This window comes from Lethenteron reissneri, chromosome 49 (genome assembly GCF_015708825.2).
Source record: "Lethenteron reissneri isolate LAM-NWPU_2019-01 chromosome 49, ASM1570882v1, whole genome shotgun sequence".
NCBI lineage: Eukaryota > Metazoa > Chordata > Hyperoartia > Petromyzontiformes > Petromyzontidae > Lethenteron > Lethenteron reissneri.
In genome coordinates, this window is record NC_083827.1 from 2,212,030 (window position 1) to 2,227,438 (window position 15,409).

General features: G+C 42.7%; 1 long non-coding RNA gene across 4 annotated transcripts; it reads right to left on the minus strand.

The window, feature by feature from the left end:
* Positions 1-702: 702 nt before the first annotated feature.
* Positions 703-15,352, minus strand: LOC133354905 (uncharacterized). Of its 4 annotated transcripts, XR_009756647.1 has the most exons (6): positions 13,841-14,635; positions 13,506-13,651; positions 11,533-11,596; positions 5,048-5,423; positions 2,599-4,147; positions 703-1,603 (listed from the first exon to the last, which is right to left on the minus strand). It is a non-coding gene; the product is annotated as an uncharacterized LOC133354905 (long non-coding RNA). The 4 variants fall into 4 exon arrangements; XR_009756645.1 differs by lacking the exon at positions 13,841-14,635 and adding an exon at positions 15,226-15,352 and having other exon boundaries at positions 2,599-5,423; XR_009756646.1 differs by lacking the exon at positions 13,841-14,635 and adding an exon at positions 15,107-15,231 and having other exon boundaries at positions 2,599-5,423.
* Positions 15,353-15,409: the final 57 nt, after the last annotated feature.

Genomic DNA, 15,409 nt, shown 5'->3' on the forward strand with positions numbered 1-15,409 from the left:
GAGCCAGAGCCGGTCCACCGGACTTCCTGAATACCACAGAGATCCAAGCGGTAGTGGTCCAGCTCCTGACAGAGGAGTGGCAGCCTCTCCTCCGCAGTGAGCATGTGGCCACCCGCAGTGGCTTTTTGCTGCTTCTGGAGGAACCCCGAGGGCAAGGAGTCAGTCTCCTGTCTCCGCTAAACTGGGGTTTGACCAAAAGACGTCATAGACGCCTGTCCCTCCAGGGCTGCCGGCACAAGCTTCGTTTGATATTTTATCCGTGATATTGTGGTAATTTATTTGAAGGTGGAGGGGTTACCAGCCCCTTGCACCCATGCAGAGCCCCCGTTTGGCCTCTCTGATGGCTACAAACGCCATGAGGGGAATGGCCAATCGAAATTGGCCCTCCTCCCACGGCACTGCTCACCACAGCGTTGCCGTCCAGCACCAACGAGGTAGGGGGTTGTTTTGACGGACCACATACACAGATCCACACATGGAGCGAAGCTCCACCTCCTCCCCAGATCTAATGTACGGTCTACTTGATCTGAGGGAATCATTTATGAGTTCCCTGTAATTTATTCCCATTTCCAGCCCCAGTTAAGAGTATCTACACAAGCTCACAATCACACTATTTAACACAAAATCACAAAAATGCATTTTTATAGAGTGAGCACACTTTATGATTCAATACAAGCAACGAACACCAGTTTACAAGGCCATATTTTTTAATATATATCAAACAACGCACACAAATCAACCAAAAGCACATAACCAAGAGGAAACTGTGCATAACGGTAACACTCGGGAGCACTGGGCAGCCGAAGGATATCTTCCGTGACACAAACATCTTTTTGACAAAGTGTATTTCTTCCATGTTGAATTCGACTTTGTGAGTTTTTTACCGAAGAGATGAGATTATATTTTACAAAGTGCTAATATTATTGACTTGGTAAGCTCAAAATTATCTACATTACAAAGTTAAATTGTTATCCCATGGATGCATAATTTACCTAATTATCCGTATTTATCAAATAATGTATGCTATTTATCAGTTATGAATTCTCTTTTGACATATATGTATTGCGGGCTTATTTCTGCATTTTAAGCCATCTTTAAAATAAGTCTTGCCTTCCAAAAAAGTAAACACGGCATTTTGCTTCATTTGTCTGGGTGTGTAGCTTTGCCCCATATAATGACCTATGTTTTTCCTGTTTCCATTTCACAGCCGCAAGCCCCATTGACCCGTAACCCTCGTCTTGTAGCCCCAATGGTATTCCCATATCCCATTAGCACGAGGATATCACTCTTAGCACGGGGGCATGTTGAAATGTCACATGTATCAACGTTTTGTACAGTTAGGTGTAAATACTGAATATTTTGAGACGAAATCTAAACTAATTCGTTATACCTGATATACTGCCATCATATAACAATTGCATTTTCCTGGATATTCAAACATGAATTACAGAGACTCGAACATATGAAAAGCACGTGTTTCATTAGACACGTTATGATCGTCCAAGCAGAGATGGTCCAATTACTGGTGAGATAGAGAACTGCAGACCTCCGAGTTGTTCCCTTTCCATCGGAGTGGGCAGTAATGGGGCTCCTTCTCTGCATCCTGGCACAGGAGGAGACAAGTCACACCGCGTGCGGTTACAGCCGTCACACACACACACAGATCCCACTTGGCTGCTCGAAACCGTTACGACAGCAGGTGTGACTGCAGTCCCCCCGCTATCACATTCCTTACAACGTACATAGACCACAAGACAGGCGAATGTAAAGGACAAGCACCGATATGTCATGTCTGTAACGCTACCAGTAGTTTTCCAGTGCCAAGAGAGCTCTTTCTGTGTCATACAGATTCCTATCATCTGGGCGACACATCCGCTCTTTGCTGCATCCTCATAAGCACTTGGCAAAAAGTTTGATTTCTGCTCAGTCTGCCCCCCCCCCCACTGTTCACATCTCAGAGGTAATGAACATTTACTGCAAATCCAACAGACAGATATCAAAGTGGCTCTAACCAATCACAGGGTGAGGCGGCATCCTGGTGACCAATCACAGGGTGAGGCGGCATCCTAGTGGTGTTATGAAATGCGCACGGGCCTGGCATCAAGGCTGCCAAGTGGCGCTTTGGACAAACCATGGGAGAGGTTGTGCAGCCAAACGTAATTAATGAGTTGTTAATATTCAACTCCAATAATGCCTCTGTATCTCTCCCCGTGACTGTTTAGAAATGTTACCATATCTGTCTATCTCGATTTTCTGTTCATCTTATCAATTTTGTCTACATATCTTCCTTTCTTAGATATCTTGTTATACTAATTTTTCTGCTACATTCTCTCAGCTTTCCGCTGGAAGAGCAACACACTCGCATTCACTCACGCACACACACTCTGCAGAACAGGGAGAGAATATACAAACGCCACGCAGAAAGACACCGAAGTTGGGAATCGAATTCAATATTTTATTCCTGTGAGGCATGAGCGTTACTACTGCGCCAGCCTGCCACCCAGGCTGCAAGTCCACCGAGTGTTAAGGAAACATTTACAATAAAGAGTACTACACACTATCGTTTGTATTCATAGTTACTCGCGTAGTCACACTTACCGAAGCGTGTCCTTCCGCAGAAAGTTTGCCGACTCTTTGCAGTTGCGATACCAATGACAGGCATTCTGTTTTGAGAACAGAGCATTAATAACGCTTTAAAACAATTATCAACACGCATGTTTTAACTTGATGGGCTTCATCATCGAGGCAGTGGGTAATGTCTTTAAAATATGATTGCGATGTATTGCACTTGTTAAGCGAGGAGCGCCTCACTGAGTCTCATGACTCTTTTTTTCAGGAGGGTTCTGTTCAGTTTTCCTCAGGGCACGTGCTTATTTCTAATGTATAAATTTCAAGAGAGTTACTCGTAGGTAATGTTTCAACGTTGGACCATGACAACAGCGCAATGGCCTTCTCTTGTAACAAGCGGCAGAACGTGCTAACGTTAGGCCGTGTTATAATTAGTTGCATCGATTGTGTTATGGCCGCATACAGTAGATTTCGGAATTTACTTACTTTATTAACATACGTGTAAGTTATGCACAGCCAACTTGATATTTTTATCAAGAATCCAGACCAGATGTAAACAGACTTGTGTCCTTTTCCCAGAAATGAGCCAAAATAAACATGGCCATGAACCCCATTCCCCCATTTCTATGAGCAGTGCATTGCGTGTCTCATAGCTCCAAGCCAGCTGTGGAAATTCCACGTTCCAATGGAGGCAGGCAGGCTCTTGATCCACTGTTGACAGCACAAACCGGTGCTCTGTTTATCAATCCTAAGAGGAGACTTATAGGCCGAGTCAACTGCAACCAGGACGTGAACTCATAATCTTCCCGATAATATCCATAATAGAGGTTTTTGGGTTAGATCGCGTGAATATAAACGTGTTGTTAAACCCACCACCACCCGACACAGCCACTTAATAAGATTTGTCACGTAAACAAAGCATGTCAATTCGTTAGGAGTACAGCACACCGATGTGCTGGAGAGTAAATCCACAACATGTACAATTCGAGTAAGACATTTCGGCAGTAAATACAACTAGCATCATCAGGCGATAGCCAGAGTTGTGGAGAAATCCTTCTGTTTCGGTCTTAAATAGAGGGATACATGTGAATTTATCACTTGTGAGCCAATCAGGTGCAAAGGCAAAGGGACCTGATGTCAAGGTAATACTGTATATGCTTTAAACTTCATCTGCCATTTGCTCATGATGACGATTCGTCTAAACAATGTTATTCACATGCTTGAATAAGACCCAAAGGCTTGATCACACATTACGTTTGTGCCTTATTATTTTCACAATAAAGCAACAGTATATATAGGAACCCACAAACAACTGAACACTTGTAGGAATGGCCAACGTTCTGCGTTTCCTTACCTTTCTTGACCATTACCAGTTTGTAGATTAACAATGCGAACACCAGTAGCAATACAGCCATCGTTGCAACGGCAATGAAAAATAGCATCTTATAGAGGTAAACTATGTTGTCAGGTTCAGTGCCTTGAGTTGTGTTTGAGTTCTCACAGCCAGAAGAGCCAGAGCTGGCCACCTCTGAGATGCATTTTGATGGATTCGTGGTGACATTTCCAACTGGTTCGGTCCCTGTGAGCGTTAGTCACAACATTAATGACACCACTGAGCTAGGAACAATACAGGCCACTCTGATTGTGTGATTCCACACCATCCTCATCATTCTAATTAAACAGATGAGGCATTGATGAGTTTAAAATGTTATTTGAATTAAAGTTGTAAAGACATTGGTCAACCAAACGTAAATCACTCATTTCAAATATTGTATATGTTAAATATCTGTAAACATTTCGAATTTAAAATAAATGTTAGGTTTTAATATTAATACAGAGGATTTACACAATTTTAATCATGACAAAAAGTTGAAATTTGCTGAATTAAAACATGCATATGATATGCGAGGAATCTATAGTGTATATTTATAACTTAGAAATATTAACGTAGTTGACAATACCATAACATTTTCTAATTATTTTCAGTATAAAATAATTATTCGTAAAGCTTCGTCTCGTGTTTGGATCTTTACCTTTTTCTTTTGCATTTGTAACAAATATTTGTTACTATTTATCCTACAGCTGGTAGGAATATGCTTGCGATGTTTGTGTTAACCCCATAACAATTAAACAAAATAAAAATCAGGCCTGGATGTGAAGTTTCAGATAATTCGAAGGTAATTTCGGAATAATCCTTGAACCGGAAGTGACGTCACAGACATGAGGTCGGCGCCGCGCTTTTCCCGCCAATACTAGTTTCACGTGGCACGTCACGATTATCTCCACAAATATGTTTTACATTCGTGCATAATGGAGGTGCTTTGAACACACAGGATCTGAGTGAAATTGTCTTTACAAATACGACATCCGAATTTATATCCCAAACTCATCCCAAATACGTAGCTATAAACGTTTCACCATGCAGAAATAACGAAACCGTAGTCCGATGTTAGTTGCACAGTTCACCATTGGTGTTTACCTTTTTCTCTCATGATGAGTTGATATTCTAATCTCTGCATGATTTTAGAAACATCCGTAGTGTATAGGCAGCGGTATAACCCCAGATTCTCAATACGAAAGACAGGTATCAGCAAAGAGAAATGGTTTTGAGCCTCGCAAATGATTGACGACGCACAATTCCCATCCACACATTAACAACCCAAATATCCAAAAGCGCCATTCTCCGGTGTCCATGCAATCACTCTGAAGTCGTTTTTCTCCGTGTCACCGTACGTGTATCGTACACCACAACTCTCCTCTGCGTCACCTCTTCAAGGAGCCATCATCAACACCACAGGGCAGCACAACCTGCTCTCCTTCGGTCACCAATATGTCCCGGGTTTCGTTTGCGGTGCCTAGGAGTGGCGGGACAGGGGGTCGGGGTGGAGAGATAGATAAGGGGACAGTCGGGGGGAGCAAGGGTTGGTGAACACAATAACAACCACATTCGTTATCTTGACATCATCGAGTCAACACGCGGACATCAGCGGTAGATCGAATGGGTGGCGATCGAAAACTGGTATGTTATTAACGTTAACCGGAGAAAATATATTTAGCATATGAAAAAATAATAATGTAGGGCTCTGTAAATTTACATACACATTTATATTGTTTACATACATGTACTGTATATATGAAGTGTATTTATCGATTCATTAAGACTTCTGTCCGCAGACAAATCAGGGGTAGAATTATCCCCTCCATTGTCGCTATAAACGGCATCGTGTGGAGTGATTGTGAATGAGAGTCCAATGTGAAATCACCGTAACATTTCCAGCTCATGCCATAACAAACGCCACTAACGTGCATACGATTCTTATCAGTAGAACTTTCATTGCGTGGTGTAACTGTAGCTGTAGTTTAACGCGTAGTCTTTCGCGACCAATATTATTCATAATTAAGTGTTTTTGGGTTAGATCACATAAGTATAAATGTGTCGTAACTCTCCATCACCCGACACAGCCAATTAGTAAAACGCGAATGAGTTACTACTCCAGCCCAACGGTGTGTTGGAGAGTAAAACCACAACATTTACAATTTGAGTACGCCGTTTCGCTGGTAATTACATCAACCAACATCATCGGGCGATTTGCCAGAATAGTGAAGCAATCCACCCGCTTCCGGTCTTAAATATAGCAACACGACTTCATCACTGAACCCCATCAGGTGCAGAGATCAAGGGCGGAAGGGGGGTTATTGTAATTATATAATAGATTAGTAATCAGTTAATTAGTATGTTTCCTATATAAGGAATTGTAATTGTAAGATGTATTATTAACCGTATCTGACAGCTAGATAATGAAGGTGCGCGTAACATGCACGATATATAAGCCTGGCTGCACCAGGTTTCAAAAGCACGGCCCACGTGTGTGTGGAGATTCGTACTGTATTAATTGTGCGGTATGGATGCTGATATTTAAACATTCTTAAATGGCACGTGTCGAGACACGGATTGCATTTATTGCAGTATTGATCCTGGTTATTAAACATTATTAATGGCACGAAGTAACATAATATGCAGATGTCCATAGTAAATGATTCATGTGATGTTATCAATCTTGTTAGAGTACAACCACAGCAAGCCATTTGAAGGGTGAATGGCACTATGTCGTGTGATGTCTTTACGGGGGGGTTATGCTAAGGGATATACTGGGCCCTGCCATGTGAATGTGTAAAATCACACCACTGGCTCTGGGCCACCGACAGGAGTGAGCACTACCCCGACTTATTGGAGTCGGGAGACACTTTGACCTTGGATGTGTGTGACAATGTCATGGACTCCACATTAGACTGTATTTTTATACTGGAAGAATCCGATGAGTTAATAAGCTCTTATTTTCAATTCACACGTCTCCTGCAACAATCGATTAGCCGCAAGATCGTGGGCAACACGCTTGATGTAACGCACACATTTTCTATTTCACAAAGAATGAAGCAACATCGACACCTTCCTGTAATTGATTTATAAACCTCTCCGTTCCTGCTTTAAAATTAGGAATTGGCGGATGACGGACCAGGCCGTTGCGTTCCTCCCGTGAGGAATCACAGCGGAGCTCGGCCGCTCTGAGCAAGAGAAGTCACCACGGAAGTTTTATCTTTCGCGGTTACTGTGAATGTGAATGTCGTGCGCATTGCAAGACGCTGCGATGGGTTTGCGGGCAACATTTTTGTGATAAAATAAAGCGCATTTTACAAACGTGAAGGAGTAATGAAGTGTTATTATTTGTACCTGCTATGCGCCATCATATTCCACAAAACTGTTTGGTAAAGGTGGTATCTATATGTTTAACCAATATGGATTTTGAAATGAAAAAACTCAGATACAACTGTCATGTAGTTTCCATGTAAATACTGTAAGATTATTATTTAATTTAGGGACACACATATATGAATGCAGTAACTGTTTAACGTTGGTATAGAGCGAAACTACTGTTAGCAGTAGTGGGGGAAGGGACAATGGACAGATGAATTGGAAGACACAAGTTATTTTCCTGTAACCGACGTAAAATACTTTTGATTTGTCAGCGATAATGAATGTATCATCTAACTCATCTCAGCTGTCAACGTCAGGTACGCGCGACACACGTCCGCAGGAGTGGAAGTCGCCACTACGTCCAGCAAAGTCCGTCAGATATTTTAGCATTAGGCTTTGCATGTGCGACATCACGCCGTCAATTGAGGAGCAGTGGGCAGTTGCATTAAACGCCTTGTTGACTTTTTCACTTAGTTTGTAATTTAAATCAGCACACGTTGGGATAATATTCCACTTATATCGTTCGATACAACCAGCCATTGATCAAATGGCCCAGCGTAAGGTGGGAGCTGGACCAGGCCATGCTGAATCAGAGGATTACTGGATCAGGAGCTGGGTTGAGAGTATTTTTAATGGAAAGAAAGCTGGATTGGGAGCATCCTGGATTGGGGAATACTACATTCAATCCAGCAATCAGCCCCATGGACAGGGCGCTGCTCCAACATCACTGAACCTGCGGCGTTTCGATGCCCAAGTTTCCTCTGAATAGTTTCAACAGTAAGGAGTCGGGGCAGTGACACGGCCCAATGGTGTTCCCTGCCTGTTGCAGAGGTTTGCGGTTCGAGACCAGCAAGCAGCCCTCATTCTTACTGCCGGTGTATTAACCATAAAAAATAATGCGCTGTCTGCTTCACAGCGGACGTTAAACATCCCAGTGACGTTATTCGAAAAGAGGAGGTCAATATTCTTAAAATTATCCGCAGATTACTCAATTAGGATTACACGCAGTAACATCGCCCCCTACTGTGAAACGACTGCTATGTCTAAATTTTTACTTAAAACTTTCGTGACTGCAGGAATTCATATTATTTGTTTCTTTCGGTAAAGTCAAGTAAATATAAAAATAAGAATAAACTAAAGTGAATAAAAATAATAAAATTCAAATAATAAAAAACAAAAACACTAATGTAGACTGTGGCCTGGTTCTAAATCGGAGTGAGTGTACTGGTAGTCTATAATGTAGACTGTAGCCTGGTTATTAAGTTTGGTGAGTGTACTGACAGTCTATAATGTAGACTGTAGCAATGGTTATTAAGCTGGGTGAGTGTACTGGCAGTCTATAATGTAGACTGGAGCCTGGTTCTTCACCTCGGTGAGCGTACTGGCCGTCTATAACGTAGACTGTAACATTAGTGTTTTTTTAGTTTTTTATTTTATTCTTTTTAATTGTACTCACTTTATATTTCTATCTACGTGATTTTACTGAAAGAACCAAAGAATATGCACTGCTATGTCTGTTAAACATCGCGCCTTCCTTCATGATAGCCCCGCACTATAAGAATTGCGTGATTACCAATCTACTCTATTATTATTGTCTAGGCAGAGGAGGCTGTGTCTGCAACTTATTTACCCTTTACCATTAAGAAGTATCGGGGAGTGGCGTAAAAGTAAATTTAAATAAAATATGAAGGAAAGTAAAACCTGTGAAGACAGAGTAAGTGGTGTTTGTTGCGGTTGCACCCGGTTCAAGAGCCGAATGGCTCACAGGGCTATAAATGAAACTTGTACTAAGTTCCGATATATTTACTTTTGAGGTTAAACAGATGTTGGAGGAACTGCTTAACAAAGATGCTGAGTAGGGAAAGTTCGTTACAAAACTAACAAATTTCCTTACATTTCGCGCACCTCCGATTAGCACGGTTGGCTTTCGTACGGTGCGAAAGAAGGTCAACATGCACGACCGTTTCCTACGAGGGGAATAGTGTGGGGCAACTTTGGAGGGGTGCGTTCATCAATCATTCCAGGGACAACTGGTTAATGGCTTGGAGCAATTCTGGAACACCCTGCCACCAGACGTCCAAAACGCGCCGAGTGTCTCAATTCAGTGGTCCGTGCAAGACGAACCTATTCAGACTCGCCTTCCCATAACATCTCAAATAAGATACTGTTTTTTTATTCTTGACTTAAAGCTTTCGTGACTGCAGGAATACATATTCTTTGGGTCCTTCGGTAAAGTCACGTAGATAGGTTCAAAGGAAATAACAATAAATCACAAAAAACTACGACGTTTCGATCGCAACACAAGCGTTCGTCATCTTCCTGAAACGTCGTAGTTTTTTGTTATTTTCTTTGAACTTATCTACGTGACTTTACCGAAACACCCAAATAATTTCTTTCTTTATCATTTATTTTATTTTCTACTTACCTTTCTTATGCTATTCATCGCGCACGGCTGCACTTTATTTTGCGCGCAGTTGCAATTTATTTTGCTCGGTCGGTGCTCGCCGCTGCGGTCGTGACGGGTCCGTTCCTATTCACTGTACCGCTCCCATTCTGCTACAATGTGCACTGGTGCCTATTGGTATTGGGGTCGATATTGGCATGTAAAATTAATATTGGTTGATTGATTGGACAGTGCTCATCAGAGTTTTGTTGAAAGGATTAAATGGCATAGATGCGCGTGTGTGTGTGTAATGGGGAGGTAGTGTAGCGGTTAGTGCACTGCGCTACGAACCCGGCGACCCGAGTTCGACTCCCGCTCACGGCCAACACCAGTGACGATTATTTGTGGGCCCTCCCCTAGGTCGACTCAGCCTCAAATGAGTACCTGTTGCGGTGTATGAACATCGTCACTGGGGAGACAAAGGCGACCGGGCGTGGTGATGGCCACCCAACCCCTCGTGTGCCGTGCCGGCCTTCATAGGTGCTCGCTAACAGCACTTGTCCTAACAGTCTGTTAAGGCTATATGGGGGCTCTTTGTCTTTGTGTAAGAGGAACCAGGGTGCTCACGGTGATTAAAGGCTCCATCACTGTTAAAATATTCTGCAAAGCCGTAATTACAGTAGAACCGCTCTTAACGACGGCAATTGGTTCCACGAAGCCGGTCGTTAAGTGATGTGGTCGTTAAGCGAGTATAGGGAAATACACGTTAAAGGTTAAATTCGTTCCGAAAGCATCGAAAGTTACCCTTATTCACCCAAAAGAACGTACTTAATAATATTTAAACAATGAATATGAAGATACTAACAACATTCTAAACACTAAATATTAAAAGAAACACGGTTAATAAATGCATTAATTCATATTTAATGTACCGACAACAGCCAGTCGTTAACAGGGGAATGGTCAGTGAGCGAACACATTGATTAGTCGTAATACTTGTCCACTGCCACTGCTGCCGTCATGGCACAATCCTCTCCAGCGCATCCACCACCACCATGCTTAAAGACTTCTCTAGGATCCGATTTCCAGGATGCATGCAATCGAGAGTAGAAACACGTTTCCCTAATCGGCTTGCTCTAGTGATTTGGTTGGCCTCTACGTTGTCCACAATGTTGCACGCCATGATGTTGGTGAACAATTTCCATGTGTGTGCGAGGACGACACTGGGCCTGTAATTCATAAAATCGGTGTCGTCTTTATTCATAAATGGAAGAATAATTGTGGCATCGTTCTATGCTCTCGTTATTAAGTCTACACATTTTTGCTGCTTCTTTGATGATGCCAAGTTGTTCCATCTAGTCCAGGAGCTTTCCCTTTTCTGAAAATGTAGCATCAGTTACTTCCTCCTGTTCGTGACGATGGAAACGATGACTACAATGTTGAAGACTACGACAACACAATTGGATCGATTGATGATTTAGTTGTGCACCCTTGATTTAGCAGATAGTTTATGTGCTAGTCAATGGCGATGTCCAATGACATTGAATTTCAAATGATGCTGTAAAATGACAAATCCTGAAGTGGATGTGCATGTCTTGCATGCGTAGCCACAAGGCCTTGAGAAGGACATCTACATGGGAGGTGACGCAGGTCAAACTCAAAGCTTGACCACGCCGAGACAGCCTACACACAGCCTACACACCCATCAATGCTGTTGCACGTGCAATTTAATTATATGCAACGATCCATACGCGGTCAACCATTTGCTGCGACGCGTTAATTTTAAATACCATCCAACGTAAAACGCAGATATGGAAGCACAACTTACCTTTTGAAATGAACATAAACGCCACAAGTGCAGCATAATCCCAGGAACAACATGTTTAATGAATCTGAAAATAAATAAAGCGTCGATTTAATTCATGTACAGACTACATACACTCCAAAAACAACAGCGTCCAGTTAACAACAGTAGAAATGCACATTAGCGCAATTAACATAACACACACACACGTAGCAGCAGTAGGGCACATTACGTTAACATTGAACCAGTACCTTGAAATGTAATGAATATGAAAACATAAATATTCCTCAGAAACATTTACGGTTATCCTATATAAGTAAAATGATTATAAATGCATGTTAGAGTTTTAAACTTGATTTGGAGCTTTCGTGACTGCAGGAATTTGGTTCTTTCGGTACAGTCGCGTAGAAAGAAAATAAATTAAATAATAGAATACGACGTGTCGATTGCAACACAAGCAATCGTTTTCAGGTACGAATGAATGACAAAACAAACCTAGTAAACTTAGAAATATAATGCAATACAACACATAGAGTCGGCTAACATAACAGTCAACACCCTACCTGGTTGATTACGTTCTTCCAAATATTGCTAAATTTGAGAGAGAGACAAAACACAGACACGGAGACACATAGATATATAAGCAGAAAGAGACAACACAGATACACAAAGACACACACATGGGGACACAGAGAAACAACGCCTCTGTGTCGAGGCCTTAAATAGAGAGAGGGGGGGGGGGGCAGAAAGAGAGGGGGGGTAGAGAAATTAGCATGTCAATGAGAGATTTACTCTAGGTTCTTTCAGTAAAGTCACGTAGAAAGAAAATGAATTAAATAAGAAAACAAACTTCGTAAAATTTGGAAATATAATGCAATGCAACACAGAGAGTCGGTCAACACACAATTAACGCATAGAGTGTCTGTGTGTCTCCGTGTCTGTGTTTTGTCTCTCTCTCAAATTTTACAGTTAACTTATAATTTAACAATCTTTGGTAGGGTGTTGACTGTTATGTTAGCCGACTCTCTTTGTTGTATTGAACTATATTTCTAATCAGTGGCGGCTCCTGCAAAATCTCTCAGGGGGGGCAAATGTCTGGATGATTGATAAGGATAAGGTCCACCCATGTAATGGATAAATTAACAGCTTAAGCATGTAAAGGCAACTTCACTTCTTTAATATTAATGAAAAATAAAGTGACTCTTACAATACATCTTGTTTGTTTATATACTCACTATTAAAACAAACCACTCAAGTTTATTTTATTAAAGATTCCACTAGGTAGCGATAAATTATATTGTTGGATGAAACGTGCTTACGTATGATGACGTAAGCACGTATGATGACGTAAGCACGTTAGGGCTTGCCCTCCCGGAAGCCATAGAGAATGCATTGGAGCGCCCCCGTTCGAAAAAAAACATCTTTGAATGTAAGTCTATGGGGCCACTCGGGGCGATTCTCAGCCGGAGTGAAATCGCCCCAAAAGAGGCGGTACTCCACAGAACGTGACATGACGCTGATTGGACTATATCCAGAGGCTGCAGTGACGGCTAGCGTGACTGTGGTTGAATGACATTGGTGGTGCGTCGCCCAATCGCCCTAATGAAGAAACCGCCCCTGTTTCTAAGTTTACTAGATTTGTTTTCTCATTCATTCGTACCTGAAGACGATTGCTTGTGTTGCAATCGAAACGTCGTATTCTATTATTTAATTAAATTTCTTTCTACGTCACTTTACCGAAAGAACCAAAAATGTTCGTTAGTGTTTGTTTCTTTATATTCTTGGAAATGCCTCCAGGAACCTCCCTTATCCAGACGGAAAGGTTTAATATCGCGATGGGTCCCTGGCTCAGGGCAGCCACGGTGGGGTCATGGTCAGCACTCTCTTCTATTCTTGCGCATGATGGCAATTTGTTCACGAGCTAAATGCCAATGGCGTACACGACAGTGAGTGATTGGCAGGTTGCGTGTGGTGGGGTAAAGTGTGGGTACGCTCACCTCTTCCAACACGTGTTGTCAAGCATGGAAGAGTAGGCCAAATAATCTCTCGATCTCCTTCTCGTGGGAGGCCGTTCCCACAGCAGTGGCTTGAGCGAGTAATTCCAGGGCAGCACCTTGACCTGTTTAACCCCAGCTCATCCACCCTGACACACGAATGCATTCGACGCTCCCGAGACTGTGCTGGGCCACAAGCACTCTGCTACGTTATAGGTCTTTACGTAATATAACCTCTAATCAGATATCATTAATCACATGTCGCACGTTCAGCATTCGTTATCATGCTAAATGTGCCGTGCTTGGTGTGTGCAGCGTTGTGAGGGTTCGATGCGTACAAGCAAAGCATCTGCAATGGAGCTCCCCCTTATCCACGAGTCAGCGAACCTCTTGCAGTCAGCCAAAGTCACAAGGGGCATTTCAATCCTCCTGGAATTTCGGCGGCCTGCAAGCCGCCTTATTCTAGCTCCTGCGGTGGGCTTCTCGGCGCTTCGTCCATCGCCCGTCGCCCTCACTGATGTCCTATTCTCCCCCCTCCCAAATGTGTGCAGATCCTACTGTCTCGATTGTATGTATGCAAATATGCCTACAAAACACATTTTGGGGGGGGGGGGGGGAGTGAAAATGTATTGGTGGGGGTCGACAATTGTTGTAAACCTGTTGGATCAACGTTTAACCCCCACATTCCCAGATGTGGAGATTCAGGCCTTCTGAAAGGCTCTCTTATAAATTAGTTGACGGACAAACGGAACGCCGGGCTTTAATAATAGATCTCGATTGAAAATAACTCATCATGACACCTCCTTTGCCAGTATTAAATTATGATAGTAGGGTTTTCCCCTTTCTGGCAATAAAACAGGTGTTAAGATGTTAAAACACCAAACTGAAACCTTGGCAAGGAATCATGTCACCCAGTATCATAATTTAATACTGGCAAAATATATTTCATGATGTAGCTGCTCACCCCGAGCTAATAGGATAGTAGGAAGAGCTGATGCTTAGACAATGGAAAAACATCGTGTATTGATTGGTTCCACCCCACAGTGCAGAGGGCACGGTGGCATCACCAACAGTGGTTGTGAGGAACTTATCAAGATTAAATTTCGATTTAAAGCTTTCGTGACTGCAGGGATTCATCTTCTTGGTTCTTTCGGTAAAGTCACGTAGAAGGGAAGTAATAAAATAAAATAATAAAAATATGTTTTATTATGTTTAATTTTTATTATTTTATTACTTCCCTTCTACGTGACTTTATCAAGATTAGTGATAACATTTGGATTCCCAAGGAGGTACAACTAGGCTAGACACATCAATTGTATGGCAGTCCGCTATGAATGTTCATACTTTCCAGCGCAACATATTAACGTGTCCAACAGCAGTGCTCTCTCCCTGTGAGAGTATGTTTCCTCTTTGCTGATGGATTTTAAGCATTGTATGTATGGTTGAACTAATTTCGCACCGTACGTAGCCAACCGTGCTAAAATAATGACACCACCAAATCCGTGAATGTTAAATGCAGTACCGTGCTGTGCAGGCAAAATGAATAGCTTAGCAAAAGCCAGCAAATACCGCGACAACACAATTCACGAATCTCAGCTGCTTACCTGTAGTCGTCGAACACGCTCAGGAGAACACAACTACGACGACAACAACAACAAACGACTGCGTTGACGACGGTCGGACGTCAAAAAGAGGGGAACGGGGGAAGTGGCGAGGCTCTCACCTTTGGCGGAGCCGAGGCGAAGTGAGGAGAACAACAGCAGCTGCTGTGAGCCGCGTACGAGCAGCGCGCGCCCACGACTCCTCCACACGCGACCCCCCAGGCTCAGCACCGTTGGCCACCAGCACCGGCAGGTGGCCGTTGTTGACTCGAGATAAAGCGATTTATGCTAATTCGTGTGGCATTT